The 15,453-nt window shown below is 56.5% G+C and overlaps 1 protein-coding gene across 4 annotated transcripts in view; it reads right to left on the bottom strand.

The window, feature by feature from the left end:
* The window catches only part of PIK3R5 (phosphoinositide-3-kinase regulatory subunit 5), a 62,563-nt gene extending 54,165 nt beyond the window's left edge, over window positions 1-8,398 (bottom strand). For 2 of the 4 annotated variants that reach the window (XM_087751157.1, XM_087751162.1), the window contains exon 1: window positions 8,277-8,398. The gene's annotated coding sequence lies outside the window, so the exon portion shown is untranslated. Of the gene's footprint in view, window positions 1-4,328; window positions 4,401-6,053; window positions 6,075-8,276 lie in introns of those variants that run through there. The other 2 variants (XM_087751160.1, XM_087751161.1) reach the window with 2 other exon arrangements.
* Window positions 8,399-15,453: the final 7,055 nt, after the last annotated feature.

The raw sequence follows: 15,453 nt of genomic DNA, 5'->3' as shown, positions 1-15,453 counted from the left end.
AAAGTTTCACCCACCACCACAGCCAATTACAAGCTCAGTGCCAAGTTAAGCCCCAAGAAGATTTAAGCTGGAGATAGCGATGGTGTTTGGCACAGCCCACCAGGGTGCTGGGTGCCGTCAGCAGTGTGTAATGGAAACTCCAGGGCTGCTCTTCAGGGAAGGTGGAAGTTCAGCAGAAGTGGCTGTGTGTCACAGGAGAGGACCAGGGGAAAAATAAAAAATTCAGCAAATGCATAATTTAGAGGGGAAAAAAAAAAAGGTGTTTCCCAAAATAAAGGCAGCAGCCCAAGCTGACTCTGCCAAGAAGGAAGTGAAGGACACAGCAGAGCGTCAAATGGTTCCTCCCAATGCTCCCTAGGGTGGCTGTTCAACCTGGTGGGACAGACCGCAAGGAGACATCCCTGTTGGTGGGGTCTTACGGCCACTCACGTGGGACAAAGGGGACAAGACTCCAGGTATTTCCATGCTCAGCAGCAGACACCCTCCCAAAAGCATATGGGACACCTGGGGCTGAGGTCCACGCCCAGACATAGCAGGTGCCGAGATCCCTCCTAAGCTGAAGACTTCACTGAGGCTGAAGGTGCACCTACTACCTCTGGGCACAGACCTCACCTCCACCTGTCCCACGTGCTTTCTACGGCAGTTGCTGTGTACACGGGGCTTCTTTGGACATTGCCCTTGGGGAAAATCCATTTTTACTGTGCAAGGTTACACGTGGGTGGCACCATCATATTTAGGATAGCATCAAACGCGAAGGGAAACAGTGATACCATGATATCATGAAAAATTCTCATCAGCTATTCTTTGTTCCACTGACCCAGCACTTTCCTGTGCCTCTCCAAACTCTTCCTAAGACTTCTTGCCCCCCCAAAAAAACATGTCATGTTGCTCCCTACTCTGCTACACAGGTTCACAGGGAGGGGTGCTGGGGTTTTGGGGGTTTGGTTTGGGTTTTTTTTCCTTTTTTTTTTTTTTTTCTATTGCAAAATAATCTATTAGCCTCAATAGGGCCAGGGACCATCCCCATCCTGCAACCAAGCGAAGTGGCACAGAGCACACACAAACAAGGGTCCCTCCCAGAGGGGACCCCAACCTCTGCCCCACGCTGCCTTCCCCCCGCAGCTCCCTTGCGATGAAGGACAGCGAGAGCTGATGCTAATTTCTTCAGCCTATTCGGAAAAACAAGTTTACACGTGAGATTTCAATTGGCTCTGTCTCTGCTTAACTACTCCAGCTGTGAAACAAAGTAAGTGAGAGACAAAGCACTACAAACAAGCAGCATGACCATTTCAGAGGGCTTTTTGTGAGCTTTAATGCCAAACCCACTAAATAGATTAACTTACAGCATAAACAAGCAAGTAAATCTTTCCCCCAAGGCCCTGCGTATCCAAAGGAAGCTTTAGAAGTTGCTTCCTGCCATTGTGGAGGCCCTGCTGGGAACCCAGGAGCCTTTTCAGTCCCTGGCTTGGTTGCCCAAAACCTTCAATTTACTTCCAGCACCGCTGGCTGCAGCACCACAAAAGACAGATGATGGCAAGGACGTTTTTGGCTGATCCCCATCACCGTCAGGCCAAGGGCAAGCGGGACTGTGATTCACACCCACTTCCAAAGCTCACAGAAGGGTGTGAGCCCCACTTTGACCAGAGGACTCGGTACAACCACAGCACCACCATCATAATCGATGAGAAGAAAGGAAGTCTCCAAACAAGGAGACAGACCAAGGAGAGGTGGGCATCCATCCAACAGTGGGATGACCAGCAGTGGCCAACCCCACCAGGCTGTTCAGCCCCCGAGCATCTTCAAACAGCCCACAGCACTGAAATATCACAGCAGCGTGCACACTTGCCATTTGAGAGGGGAATGACAAGCCTAGGGCATGAAACCTTTCCAAACCCTGTGTTCACCTCAGGAAGAAGCAGGCTCAAGCTCTGCTTGAGGCAGAGCCACCTTCTTCTTCTTCAGGCCACCACTGCATCCCAGATGTGCCAAACCCTGCAGATGTGGAGAAGGGCAGGCTGCACAAAGGGAAGATGCTGGGACTGGAGAGCTCCGGGCAGTCCCATCACAACGAGTGAGGTCCAAGCCCCTGGGCTCTCCCTGGCTGAGGGCAGGACCCTGAGCTGGACCATCCTTTGGCCTGGCTTAGTACCAGAGCTACATCCCTATCAGCCCAAAAAGCCATGGAGAAGACAAGCTGAAAGGTATCCACTTCACGTGAAGGCCCTATCCACCACTCTCCCTCCCTTCTCCCTGGCACAGTGACTACATTTGATGGTGACATGACAGCTGCAAGGGACACTGAGAGCACCCCATCCCTGAAGTGCCTCCAGCCAGGCTGGCACAGCCCCGACCAGCTGGTCTCCAAATCCCCCCAGTCACAGGAGCAAGGGGTGTAAGAGCCCATGCAGCAAACGCAGCCTGAACCCCTTCCAGCCCCCGGTTCCTCCCATGATGGGCAGGAGCACCACAGCACATGGGGCCCTCATCCCAACAGGCCCAGAACCTTGGCTCAGCTCTTCACTAGGAGCTGAGGTCCTGGGAACTGGCAGGATGGTGACTGCAGGTGCCCAGTTTCCACAGAGTCAGAGGCTACTCCCTTCATCCTAAAGCATCACGCTCACGGTGGTATTCTGGTTGGAGACCACAGGGAGTAGCCGGGATGCTGTTAAATACTCGCTATCCTGCCATCACTTCTAAACCCAGCGCCACAATCCGGCAGCTCAGGACCTACCACGAAGGGAGTCTCCAGGCTCCAGGTGTGCTCTGTACCAGCCGACATGGATTTAGACCCGTGTAGCCATTCCTCAACTCCGCCTAAGTTCCCTAAAGGATTAGGCAGCCAGATCAACCTGGGAACAATTTGCATTAAATGAGCAGTCCTTTGGGAACGTTACGCTTGTTGGCTTTGATTGCAATCCAGCTAATTGATCCAGGGAGGCAAACCTGAAGCAGAAACCCTCTCAGATGAGCAGGATTCACACAGACGGATGAGGAGCAGCAGGGATGTTGCCCAGCCTGGGTCTGCAAGGCTGCAGTTTGCTCGGTTGAACTGCAAAGCCTCCGTAACTCCATCACGCAGCCACGGGCGGTGGGAGGCTGCACACGGTGTGTGTACCGATTTGCAAGGTTTATCAACACAAAGACACTGAGAATGAAGAAACATTTGTGAAGTTTCTCGTGTACAGATTGCCAGAAACAATGAGAAAAGGGAAATGCCACCTGAAAGGATGAGAGCTTGTTTGCAGAGAAGCCTCTGAGCCGAGGGTTTAAATAGACATAGAGCGATGGGGGAAGCAGCTGAAAGGGGAAGCGTTTCATCCTAATTTGAGACAACAAAGAATGGGCCTTTGTGGAAGGGATGAAAAACACTTTTGCAAGCTCAAGACAACACCGTCTTTCCTAAAGCGTGCACACACCAGCTGTACACCCATCCAGGCAGTGCTGCACTGGAACAGACGTTAACACAATATTGAAAATACCTTGATGTTACAGCACAAAACCCTCCAACATAGGATAAAAAAAGATGACGAATTCCCTACCGGAGCAGCTGCTAAGGACAGTCACAAGATCGGGTCGAAGCTGAGCTCTTCCTGCTCGGCCACAGCAGCGTCGGGCAGCCGTAAGCAGCGTGCCAGGGGGACGATGCTCCAGCGTGCCCCGCCGTTCCCAGGAGCCCTCGTCACATGAGCTGCTCACGCCAGGCTCTGCTCACTTCTGCTTAAACCCACCCCAAAATAAGGACCAGCAGCATTTTAGGAGCAGCCGAGCTGCTCTCACCCCAAGCACTGCGGGAATTTTGGGCAATGAAACAAAGCGTTTGAGGGAAAGCCAAGCCCCATCCCTGTCTCTCCTACAAATACAGACGGTTCCCTTGCAGCACCAAGAGTCATTAAAAATTGTCACAGTGCCACAGGACCGCCCCACCCAGCCAGGTAGCCTTCTCCTAGTCCCCTTTTAACTCAGCAAGAGGCTCGTACTCTCATCTGTTGGCAAAAAACATCTGCAGCCCTTTTCACTGCTCAGCCAGGCCGGCACAGCTGGGGAGGGAGCGCTGGAGCCCGCTCTTCCCCGGGCACGCACCGGAGGGTTCGCCAGCCCCGTTACGGGAATGGTGCAGCGCAGGTGGGAGCACTGAACCACACAGCTGCCCCGGGCAGGATCCGGCCTCCAGGCTCTGTCTTACCAGCAGGAGACTCAAACCTGGGTGAACTCTCAGATGTAGCAGGTTACGGTTAAATACAGCAATCACGCTTGCAAGGAGAGAACATCTGAGACAAAAACAGCCAAGCCTTGAACACGAAACCCCGCCACGCTGTTTCCAAACAAACCGCGCTTCCCGTAGCATCACGCTGCCTTCACACTCGACGGAGCCAGCTTTCTTCCAGCTATGCATCTGCAAACTCAGCCGAGCATCTCCCACTGCACCACGCCAGCGAGGGAGCGGATCGTCCGACCGCAAGCCGAAGTGGCTGCTGCTTTTTTTTTTTTTTCAGTGGCAGAGCTTGAAATCAGAGATTAACAAGTCTGAAGGAGCTCATGCCTGGCCACTCATGTATTCCAGATGCACACGCTATAATCGCAGCTTGCCAAACAGGATACGAGGCGCAAGAAAATAAAGCATTTTATCTTCAAGCTTTTCCAAGAGGGTATTAGAAACAATGGGGAGGAAATACAAAATTAACACTAGAGAAGAGCAATTGGCAGTGCCCCTCGTGAGCCTGTTCTTCATTACAAGGCTGCCTATTCAGTAGCTTTCATTAGGAAAATCGCATCGCAGAGCCATTCCCAACAGTGTCCCTATTTCCTAATTAAGCTTCGCCAAAGAGCCACGTCTTTTAGCTACCGCACAGCATACAATCACAACAATTACCATTTCATCGCACTCTGGCTGCTGAAAACCCTGCAATTAAAGCATCTGAGGAGTCACACAGGCGCGTCATCGGGGAGACAAGTTCTCACGTCGTGCTAATTGGCGGCCAAAGACGAGATCAGAAAAACAGGAACATCGGTTTTTGGTCTCCATGCTGGGAAAGGCACTCGGGAGCTGCAGCCAGTCCCCAGTCTCCCACCCAGGAGGCTGGTGAAGAGGGCTCGGTGCCAGCAGCGAGTGCTGGCGAAGGGTCCTGTCCACCCCTCCGGGCTGTATCACTCCCACATCACCGGTGGTGCTTTCGGGAGGGTGAACAACCCCGACCCAACACGCACAGCGCAAGGTGGACGCAACCGTGGGTGGTTCGCAGAGGTCACCTGAAGACCCCCGACGATGGCTTTGGATGGGTGGGACCCTCACAAAAAAAGGGCTGGCAGCGGACCGGTGACAAAAATGTTCCCACACCGCCTCCGGCCGTGAGAGATAAGGCAACTATGGGGAGTCCTGCAATACCGGGCCTCTTAGGGAAGCGGAAGGGAAGTCTTGTGGAAAGGTGGGAAGGCGCATGAACTGCAGTTATGGAGCCTGGATTGCATCCACAGGTTATGTTTTCCTACACTGCAGTCAGGAGTGACATTTCCAGCCCAAAACACCTCCCCAGCTGAGCATGGCTGCAAAGTGCAGAGCTGCAGCAAGGGAAGACCTGCCAGGCTGCAGTGCGATGCCCAGGGAGGGGGGCATAGTTTCCATCAGAACCTCGTCCCCCATCCTCTCACCTACTGCCCAGCACAAGTTCAAAGCGCTGATGGGAGCAGTGTTGAGACGCAGCAGGAGCCTCCCATTGCTCAAAAACAACCTTGGGGCACTCACCTGAGCGGCTCTCCCCCACCAAACTCATGCACAATTTTCCACTTGCAAAATAATAATGCAAAAATGGGCAGCCCCGTCAGGCCAGGAACAGCTCAGCAGTCACCCAAAAAAGAGAAGTCGAAACTACCCCAGGTGAGCTGCAGCATGGCAAGGCCGCAGCGGTCCCCATGCCACCGAGCGGGTGTCACGGCCTGGTCCCCGCCACAGCGGCAGGACCGTGCCGACGGAAAAGTCGCTGCCGCGTTTGGCATCCCTGAGCCCCCAGGGCTGCTGCAGCACGGGGAGCACACCCCGCCGCAGCAGCGCATGGTACCTCTCTGCCAACGCTTTCATCTAGATTCAGTTCTTCTTTCTCGGTGCAAAATTCATGTCTTCATTTTCACGTTCAGCAAAAGGCACAAGGCGACAGTTTTGGTTTGCTTTTCTCCAAATTGGGGTGCCCTGATCTCTAGGGGGGAGGAGGGACTGCCCCGCTGCACCACCCTACAGCACCAGAGCCGCGGGGCTGCCGGTGAGGAGCCCTAACCACCTACCCCACATCAATGCACGCTGGCATTACAGCTCCTCCCGCCATACAAGCACCTCCAACACTTTTCATCCCCTTTCCTCTCACCCCGACCGGGCTACGGAGCTGCAGAGAGCAGGAGAGTGATGGCAGACCAGTGAGCTCCCCCCGCTTCAATTCGGCAGGACAACATCAGGAGGCTGCAGCCAGCCTTGGACCAAACGCACCCCTGGCTCGCAGTGCAGCAGAGCTGGCTCTGCGCTGCCCAGCCACCTCCCTGCAGAACCCTGCAGGGCCTCACCCAGCCCAGCTCCAAAGGATGCACCCAGCCACTGCCCGAGCCCTCCAGCCTTACGGAGTCACTGCAGCTGAGGGATGTAACCACTGCAACCACCGCCCCTAGGCTCTCGTGCTTTATCTTCTCATCTTTCTAGGTTTAAGCTCTAATCTGAGCAACACCCGAAGCTCCAAAACACTTTGCAATCATGTTTCGGAAACAATTTGCAACTTCATCCAAGTTTTTGCTCTGAACAAGAAAAGAAAAAAACGGACCCCTCTGACACACACGAAAATTAAAGCTTTGACATCCTGCATATCTCTGGAGCTTGCAGGCTCTGCATCAAACCAAGATGTAGAAAATTAATCTAAATAGAAAAACTAAAGAAATTGCAGCTGTTCAGCATCAGCCTCTTCACCAGGAGGGTAAGCAGCACCAGCCTGCAGCTGCCTGAGCACGTTTTCGCTGCATTGAGAGTAGCAGCAGCACCGAAAACATGCCATTAGCAAAGTCAACGGGTGCTGGGGTGACAGCAGTGAGATTTTAATAAACATGAAAACAAAGGTCTGAAATCTCTTTTCTCCCGCTTTCGTTAGTGATTTGAATCAGCCTAGCCTTTTCCTCCCTTAGGGCTTACACGGTCCAAAGCAGCTAAACATCCTCTCGGGGAGGTTGTTGCAGCAGCGAGCGTAGCAGGAGGCCAGGCTGGGTCTGGGCACCCTCCGGACAGCACTGGCCACTAAATGGGAGCCACTGGTGACACCGTAAGGCCACAGAAGCACCTGATGGAAGATGCTCCTTCACAGGCACAACTATCAGCACAGGCTGGTGCACCAAGTGGCACGGTGACATCTCAGGGCTGGCGCGCGTCCAGACTCCAATGCCGGAGGGATGACACGCCGCTGGGCTTGTCACATCCCAAACCACATCCTGTTGCCAAAGCAGAGCCCTCCCAGGGGTTACACCTCCACCCCCTCTGGCTGCGGGGACCCGGCCGATGGTGACGGGAGCAACAGGCAACTCGTGGCCCTTGGGTCCCTCCAGCCCGGCGAGGAGAGCTCCTGCGGCAGTGACACCCAGTGACTCACTGCCACCCCCGCCAGCGGCCCTGTCAAAACTCCAGGCGGGTGCGGGAGAGCCCCCGGGATTTCCCGGGGACCCAGGCACGGCAGGGTGGTCCCCCGGGGCCGGGCAGGGCCCCACACCTGGGCCCCAAGCAGCAACTCTGTGGGGCGGCACGGAGGAAAACAAGCTCGCAGTCCAGAAATGAGTCACGGCAGCAGGGCCCCGTCCCCACCCACGGGGTGACACCGGCTCCTCCTGGCCAGGGCCATGGCCCACAGACCACGCTGGGCTGCAAGGGGACCCCGAGAGAGACACGGTGCAGGGTGCCCCCTTCCCAGGCTGCAAGGGGAACCCCCCACCCCGGGGCTGGCGACACCCCCACTGCTGGGTTTAAGTGGAAGTCCCCAGGTACACGGGACGCCCCATCACACCGGCTTCATTCCCCCTCCTGCTACCTGGACACCCCAAAGTTACCCAGCCCCCCCGGGCACACCGGTGCCCTCCCGCGACACGGACCCCCACGCCCACTGGGTGCACAGGCTCCTCGGTTACACCGACACCCCGGTTATAAGGAACCCCCTCCACGGGCACCAGGTGTACCGAGCCCCCCCCCCGCCCTTTACACGGCCACCCCGGTAATACGGAGCTCCCCGCTTACACCGGGTGCACCGACACCCCCCGCTCCCCACCTGCAGGGCGGCTGCCGCCGGGGCTCCCTGCCCATCCTCGGCGCGCCCCGCCGGGCTCCGCGCCGGGCTCCGCTGCGCCCCGCTCCGCTCCGCTCCCCGGCGGGCGGCACCGGCGGCCCCGGGGCGGGGCTGCTGCGGGACCCGCCCCGCACGGGTGCGCTGACCGGCCCCGGCCCCGCCCGCCCCGCCCCGCCGGCCGGCCGGACCCCGTCACAGCCTTCTCCCCTGCCCGCCAGCCACCCGCCAGCCACCCTGCCTCCGTCCGTCCATCATCCGTCCGTCCATCATCCATCCATCCCTCATCCAGCCAGCCGTCCATCATCCAGCCAGCTGTCCATCCATTCCTCCATCCTTCCCTCCCTCCCACCACCCTGCCGTTCATCCAGCTAGCCATCCCCTCAGCCTCCCACCCCCCCATCCATCCATCCATCCATCCATCCATCCATCCATCCATCCTTCCATCCATCCATCCATCCATCCATCCATCCCACCACCCTGCCGTTCATCCAGCTAGCTATCCCCTCAGCCACCCACCCCTCCATCCACCCCTCCATCCATCCATCCATCCTTCCATCCATCCATCCATCCCACCACCCTGCTGTTCATCCAGCTAGCCATCCCCTCAACCACCCACCCCTCCATCCATCCATCCATCCCATCTGTCCCCCTACTACTTTCCCTTCCACCCTTCACTCTTCCACTCGTCCACCCCTCCATCCATCCCTTCCTCCTGCCATTCCGCCATTCACCTGTTCCATCCACCCCTCCATTCTTCTATCCATCCATCTCCCATCCATCCACTCATCCATCCCACCATCCTGCTATTTATCCATCTACCCTTCCCTCTACCAATCTCTCCTTCTTTCCCTCCATCCATGCACCTTCTCAACCTTCCATCCACCGCTCCATCTTTCCCTCCCTCCATCCATCTGTCCATCCCTCCAGCAATCCACCTCTCCATTCCCCCATCCCTCTCTCCCTCCCTCCACGCCTCCACCCCATGTATTACGTGAGCTTGTTTTCCTTCCCTCCCTACGCAGCCCTTTACCCTGTCTCTGCTGGAAGAGCCCTCAGCACCTCCCCGACAGCACAAAGCCACCCACAGCCTGGACTGGGTGACACCAGGCTGGGGACATGCTGCTGATTTCTGCTCGGGTGGCACCTGGGAATGGCCTTTTCCTGCTGCCTTCAAGGTTGCTCTGGAGAAAGGGCCTGTGCCACCTCGATCGCTGGCCCCCCAGGCCTTCCCGCTGGCCCATCTGCCACATGGGGCCTGCGGCCGGATCCAGCCCAGCTGATATCATGGGCAAGGGCAAGAATCCGGCTTTGGGTTTCTTTGTGGGTTTCGGTTTTTCAGAAGAGAGTGACCGCTGCTACTGTTGCTCCGAGACTCGAAAGCTGCTCGGGGGCTGAAATAGATGTGGGTTTCGCAGTGAGATTCCAGTGAATTTTAAAAAAAGCAAACCCAGTCAGAACCAAAATCCCCTTTAATTGGTGACCCATTGAGACAACCACCCGCCGTGCAAACCGCATGGGACACCGGTGCCCAGAGCCCCGGCTGCAGTGCCAGGCAGCGCCCTGTGCCAGGTGAAACCCCTGCGGAGGGGGGACGTGGGCTCGACCATCGCCAGCTGAGCGGCCACCAGCAATTCAGAAGAAATCCTCCGGCAGCAAAAATAGCAGGAAGGGGAAAGTCTCATGTCTATGCCATGGTGCCACCTGCCCCGAGGCACTATCCTACAAAATAGCCAAATATGCAGGTGGAGCAGGCTTTGTGCCGCAGCCTCTCCTTGGCTTGGGCTCTTCACGCAAACTTTAAAGACTGGGTTCAGTTTTTGGGATGCCAACCTGATCTTTCCCACCCCTTCTGCCCCATTCCCACCTCCTGGTTTCAGACCCAGCTTTTCAGGTGCAACTCTGAACCAGAGGAATCGGGATGTGTCAGAGGGGCTAAATTTGCCGGGGCCAAACTTCTCTGGGTGTGGGAGCTGCGGCGTGTCCCTTCCCGTCCCATGCCCTCCCCACCTGACGTACTGTGAGCTGCTTGTTTTGCTCCCCTGGGCGTGCTGCGGCCTGAGGAAGTTACCAAAAATGGTGGCTCAGGGGGCTCATGCCGGCGGAAGGAAGCGGAGGAGCACAGGGAGGTGCCGTGCCGTGCCGTGCCCCAGACGTCGCCAAGGAGGCGGCTGCAGCTTGCAGGGACAAGAATGACGAACAGCAGCGTGGTGGCCACCGGGCTGGAGCAGCCACCTCAGGGAAAGGGCTCCAGAGCAGAGGCACCTCCCAAGGACTGCTGACACCAGCGTGCTCGTGGGAGCTCCTGGGAGCAGGGCGCTGCGCTCCGCCTTATCACTCAGTTTTTCTCATTTGAGTTCAGGAGATCCTGGGGACAATGGTGCCACGCTGTGGGGTGACAGCAGGGCAGCAGGAAGGGATCCCAGGTGGCTTTTAGGGGCCACAGGGAGAGCAGGGAATACAGCCCAAGTCGCTCCCATGCACGCGGCGAGGTTGCGTTCAGAGTGGCTGCGGTGACACCGGCAGTGATGCCAAAGCCAAAGGAGCTCCAGCCGGCTGGGCGCATGTCAGCTGCGCGGCTCCGGAGCTCGGCTCCTTCCTCGAGGGGAGGAGGAAGCTGAGGCTGCGCTCTGACAACACGCTTATTTAGACCTTCGGGTTCTCGGTACTGGAGTAAACACGCCAGTGGCACAGGATGCGAAACGCTGACCTGGGGTAAACTCCCTCTGCCAGGAAAAACATGGGACCTGCCAGCTCCGACCGGCAAGCTTCGCGCCAGAGACGCGTGAGCTGTCAGCACTGCTCTGCCTTCGTGCTCACCCCATCTTGTTTGCCCTTCCACAACTCATGCAACAAGATAAAAAGAGCCAAATACCCAACTGCGAGTTCCAGCTAACTGGGCAGAAAGGCCCACGCCCGTGCAAATTCAGAGGGCAGAGATCTGGCCGCATCACTGCTTCCACGCACCCAGGAGACACCACCTCTGCTCCGAAGGATGCTCAACAGCCCATACAGGACTGGAAACTATTTAGGTACAAGTGAAAATTTTCCACAAGCAACTGCAGAAGGACTTGTGGAAACACTGGGTTAGGAGAAGAGGAAAGTGCGTGCCACACAAAGCCCCCTTTAGTGATAAAAAGTGATTTCCATAGAGAACATTAAGCAAATCGGGTTTCCGATGTATGCAAAGGGACTGGGGTGCACGAGGGCGACGGGCTGTAAACATTTCCCATGAGACCAGTCATTCAGCTTCAGTCAAATCCTTTTTCATTTCCAGGAATGTGAACTCACAAACCCAAATCTGCTTTGCCTGGCTTTTATTTTGGTTCCTCCTCCTCCAAATCAGCACAAAGGCACCTCTTAGATGGCTGCTGAAAATGGGACTTACCCCTAACTCGCAGAGATGCTCAGAAATTCATCACGGTCACATTCCCATTCCTCTCTACTCAACACATTTCTAAAACCTGTATTTGTACCATATACATATACATTTTCCTGAACAACAACGTGCTGCTGAGTCAGGCTTAGCAGAGTGGAGTACCTCCAGATTTCTATGATAAATACCTGGAAGACTTGCGTTTTGCTCCCAGACAGAACAGAGTTCTGTCTCAAATCTCGCAATACAGATTTCTGCTTAGAACACCATATTTATAGGCCGAACATAGAATCGTGCTCAGGGTACGATGGCTGTCAGTCAGAGTATTTAGCTCACTTGGGAATGTCCCATTGACAAAAACGCTTAAAATCAAGGCAGAAAAGAAGCCTGTGGGTAAAGACTCATTGCCTAGCTTGTCGTCGGAGGGCTCACAAACTCCTGCTCTCCATCTCCACATCCTCCACAGCAACACCAGGAAAGGCTTTAATGTTGTGAGGTTACAAACCAAGCAACTACCACTTTCTGCAAATGCATCTTTTCAAAGATTTTTTTTCCTTAGCCCCTCCAGCAGCAGCTCCCATCCAGCTCAGGGACAGCAGGGATGGGGACGCTGCCCCAGAGGAGCGCTGCGGCTGCGGTGAGGACCCTGCCTCTCTGCTGGCGGCTTGAGCCAGCGCTGCAGCCTGCGGGGAGGAAGCTCCTTTTGCAACCTCCCATCTCCCCAGGGGTTTGCAGAAGCGCCAGCTCTCTCCTTGCTGGGCCCCTCTCACGTGCTGGGAGGCCGTGGGGCAAAGCTGACCCGGGGTAACCCCTTCACACGGCGGCATTGCCTCAGTCAGTGCTCCTCACTTATCTGTTACCCAGCAAAGGGGTCCCTGTGTCTAAACAAGGGGGGAGCAGCAGGCTCAGGAGCTGGGAAGTGCCCAAAAAATCCCACGCAGGCTTCCCCCTCTTTCCACCGGGTTTCTGCAGGCAGGCGCTGTGTCTCTGGCCCTGCTGACCCTTCGCAGGAAGCCCGGTGGAAGGTCCCCTCTCCCCGGGCAGCACCTCTGCAGAGGTGGCCGCGCAGAGAAACTCTCCCTCCGTGGGCTGTGATCTCCCTTGGCCAGGTCAAATTCCCCCATGCGGGTCCACATCTGCCCTGAAACCTCTCCCTCACCCCAAATCCACCCTGGCCCGCTGCCCTCCCCATGGATACGCTGCTGTCTGGAGACCTGGGCAGGAGGCACAGAAACTGCACAGGAGCCTGGCAGCACCTCCCGGGATGCAGTAGGCAGCGGGATGCAGGACTCAGCTGAACATCATCCAGGGAATGGGGAGGAAGAGAGAGCAAAACAGGCCAGCTACAGGCTGCCCTCTCAGGCAGAGAGGTGCTGGGGTGTCCTTGCTGGGCTCAGACCGAGCCACACACTGGAAATCTGGTAACTCAGCTCGCCAAAAATGCCATGAAGGCATCAGGTCCAGGCACGGGCCAACGGCTGCAGACTGCATCTGGCTCATCTTCCTGGGATGCTTTCACTGCTGTCCTGACTGTGGGTTTCCCCCAGATTCGGGCTGGCTAAGTCTGTCCTTACATGGACGCCAAGGCCATCGCGTGCTGCTGTGCCCGTGGCTGCAGAGGCTCAGCCGCCACGGCTCTAGGTGTGCTCATTACTTCCTTCTCCCCATGTTCACGTAATGACGGAGCTTCGCAGCCCCGGCAGAGCGGCTCTGCGGCCTCTCCCCGCTGCCTGCGCAGCTTCAGAGGGAAGGGGAAGCAGGATCCCCTGAAAAGGGAACCTGCTTTTTCTCACTGGTTCCCCCCACTACTTGTGTTTTTCATTTCTCTGGTACAACTCAAAGGATACTGAAAGATTGCTCAACACCACCTGAGTCCGACCCTTGAGAAACGAAAATGGGCCATAGACTTCAGTGATGGCAGATCTGACCCCAGATGATCCCCTTCCACCTCCCATGCGGGAGGTAAAAATATAACCTTAAATGACCCACTCTGGCGAAGCGCTGCAGGTTTTCCGGCCGGCGTGGGGGTGGAAGGGCTCCAGAGCTGTCACACGTTCGGCAGGCGAACGCTTGTCTGAGCTACACTTTTCTGTTCTCCTGCCCTGTGCAAGAGCTTGGGGTGCCTGGACCAAACCCACGCTAACTCCTGGCTCTCTTCCACCTCCTTTCTCAGGTGCCTTCTTCCACAGAGAAAGGCTGATCCTGGTCTTGGGAGACCATGGCTCAGCTCCCTGCACTGCCGCTGATGCCGTGGGGGACATGAGCAGGTCACTCAGCCCTCCGCGCCTCAGTTTCCCACCTGTGAGAGGGCGATGCAGCAGGTTGATCCATCCTGCAGCCCTCAGGGCCATTTCTATTCTAGTCTCTGACTTTTGCATGCTCAAAGCCACAGGGATGCTTGCTGGAAGCCATCCATGCTTGTCACAGGGAGAAGCGAGGTGAGTAAAAGTCTGTGTAAAACTTTGATGCAGTAAAAGCAAACATTTTCCCCACTGTAATATTAACAATTATAGCGGTACTTGTATGAGAAGGAGCCGCACTCTCCTCCTGCCCCCACGGCCACATCACGCTGGGGTTTGGGTTTCCAAGTGAGCTGTGCATCGTGATGCAAGCAGCCGGTGCTCTTTCCAAGACCCGGTTTGTAGCTGGCAGTGGGTGAGGCAGAGCTGTGGAAGAGGACGGGGAGCTCTTTTCCTACAGAAGAAACAGGGAAGGACAAGAAAGGGATGCAGAAATCATGGCTGGGATGGAAACCGAGGGGACAGCTGGATGCAAGGGACCGTTCCCTGCACCATGGTAGAACTGCTACGTAGCCATCCCTGATATTTGTCTGCCCTGTTCTGGAGCCTGCTGGGGACAGGGGACCTGCAGCATCCCTGGCAATGCCAGCATGGCTCTGTCCCTACTGCTAGAAAGCCTTTCCCAGTGCCAGTCCTAACCTCCTTGATGCTAATGAGTCCCATGACTTCTCTTATTGCCAGTGGGGTATGGAGAGGACCGCTTCATCACGCTCCGTGACGACCTTTTCTTTGTGTCAAAATATCTGCTGTGGCTCGGTCCTCCCGCAAGCACGCAGCCCCAGCGCTGCTGGATTTCCCAGCCCTTTGCTCGCCTGCTGTATCCTGAGCCACAGCCCCCAGATGGGATGCAGCACCATGGGGACCCTTCCCCAGCACCCAGCCGAGCAGGGGGTTGGTTTGCACAATCCCTCATCGTGCCTCTCCTTTCACCTTGGTGGGTATTTGCCCCCTTGCACAAGAGCACATTTTAGCAGGCGAAGATGCTCAGCTGCTCCAGCATCGGCTGTGCATGCTCAGCTGCCACCTTTTTGCCTGCTGCATCCTGGCTTTGCTCAATGACTCCTTGAGGTGAGATGCTGCTGCAAAAAAGTCCGCTTACATGCAGAGAGCTGGCCTTGTCCCAACCTTGCCTGAACAAAAACCTCTCTCCCGAAGTTGGAATACCCCGTTCCTCATATTTCAGCTCTTCCTCTCCTGCCTCAGTTTCCCCAGGGCTTTGCAGCAGGGTGATGCCTGGTCTGGATCCCCCCGGGGCCATAAGGAGCCCGGGCAAGGTGGCCCCGGGCAGGGGCAGAGCCCTGGGAAGGAGCCGGGGCTGGGAGCAGGTTTCGCATGGGCTGAGGTTTCCACCCTGTGTCCTCCCGGAGAACTGCAGCGGTGGCTGGGGCTGAGCACCGCTCGGGGGGCAGTTCAGGCCCTGGCTGCACCCAGCTGGGCCATGCACCCCTGGAGAGCACCTTCCCAGGGAGGGCTCTGCCTCCAGCAG

The sequence above is a fragment of the Nipponia nippon genome, unplaced genomic scaffold (genome assembly GCF_047370975.1).
Source record: "Nipponia nippon isolate SJK-2023a ecotype South Korea unplaced genomic scaffold, ASM4737097v1 scaffold_14, whole genome shotgun sequence".
In the NCBI taxonomy this organism is placed as follows: domain Eukaryota; kingdom Metazoa; phylum Chordata; class Aves; order Pelecaniformes; family Threskiornithidae; genus Nipponia; species Nipponia nippon.
The sequence above is the reverse complement of the archived record's forward strand: the minus strand, read 5'-3'. Positions and strand labels throughout refer to the sequence as shown.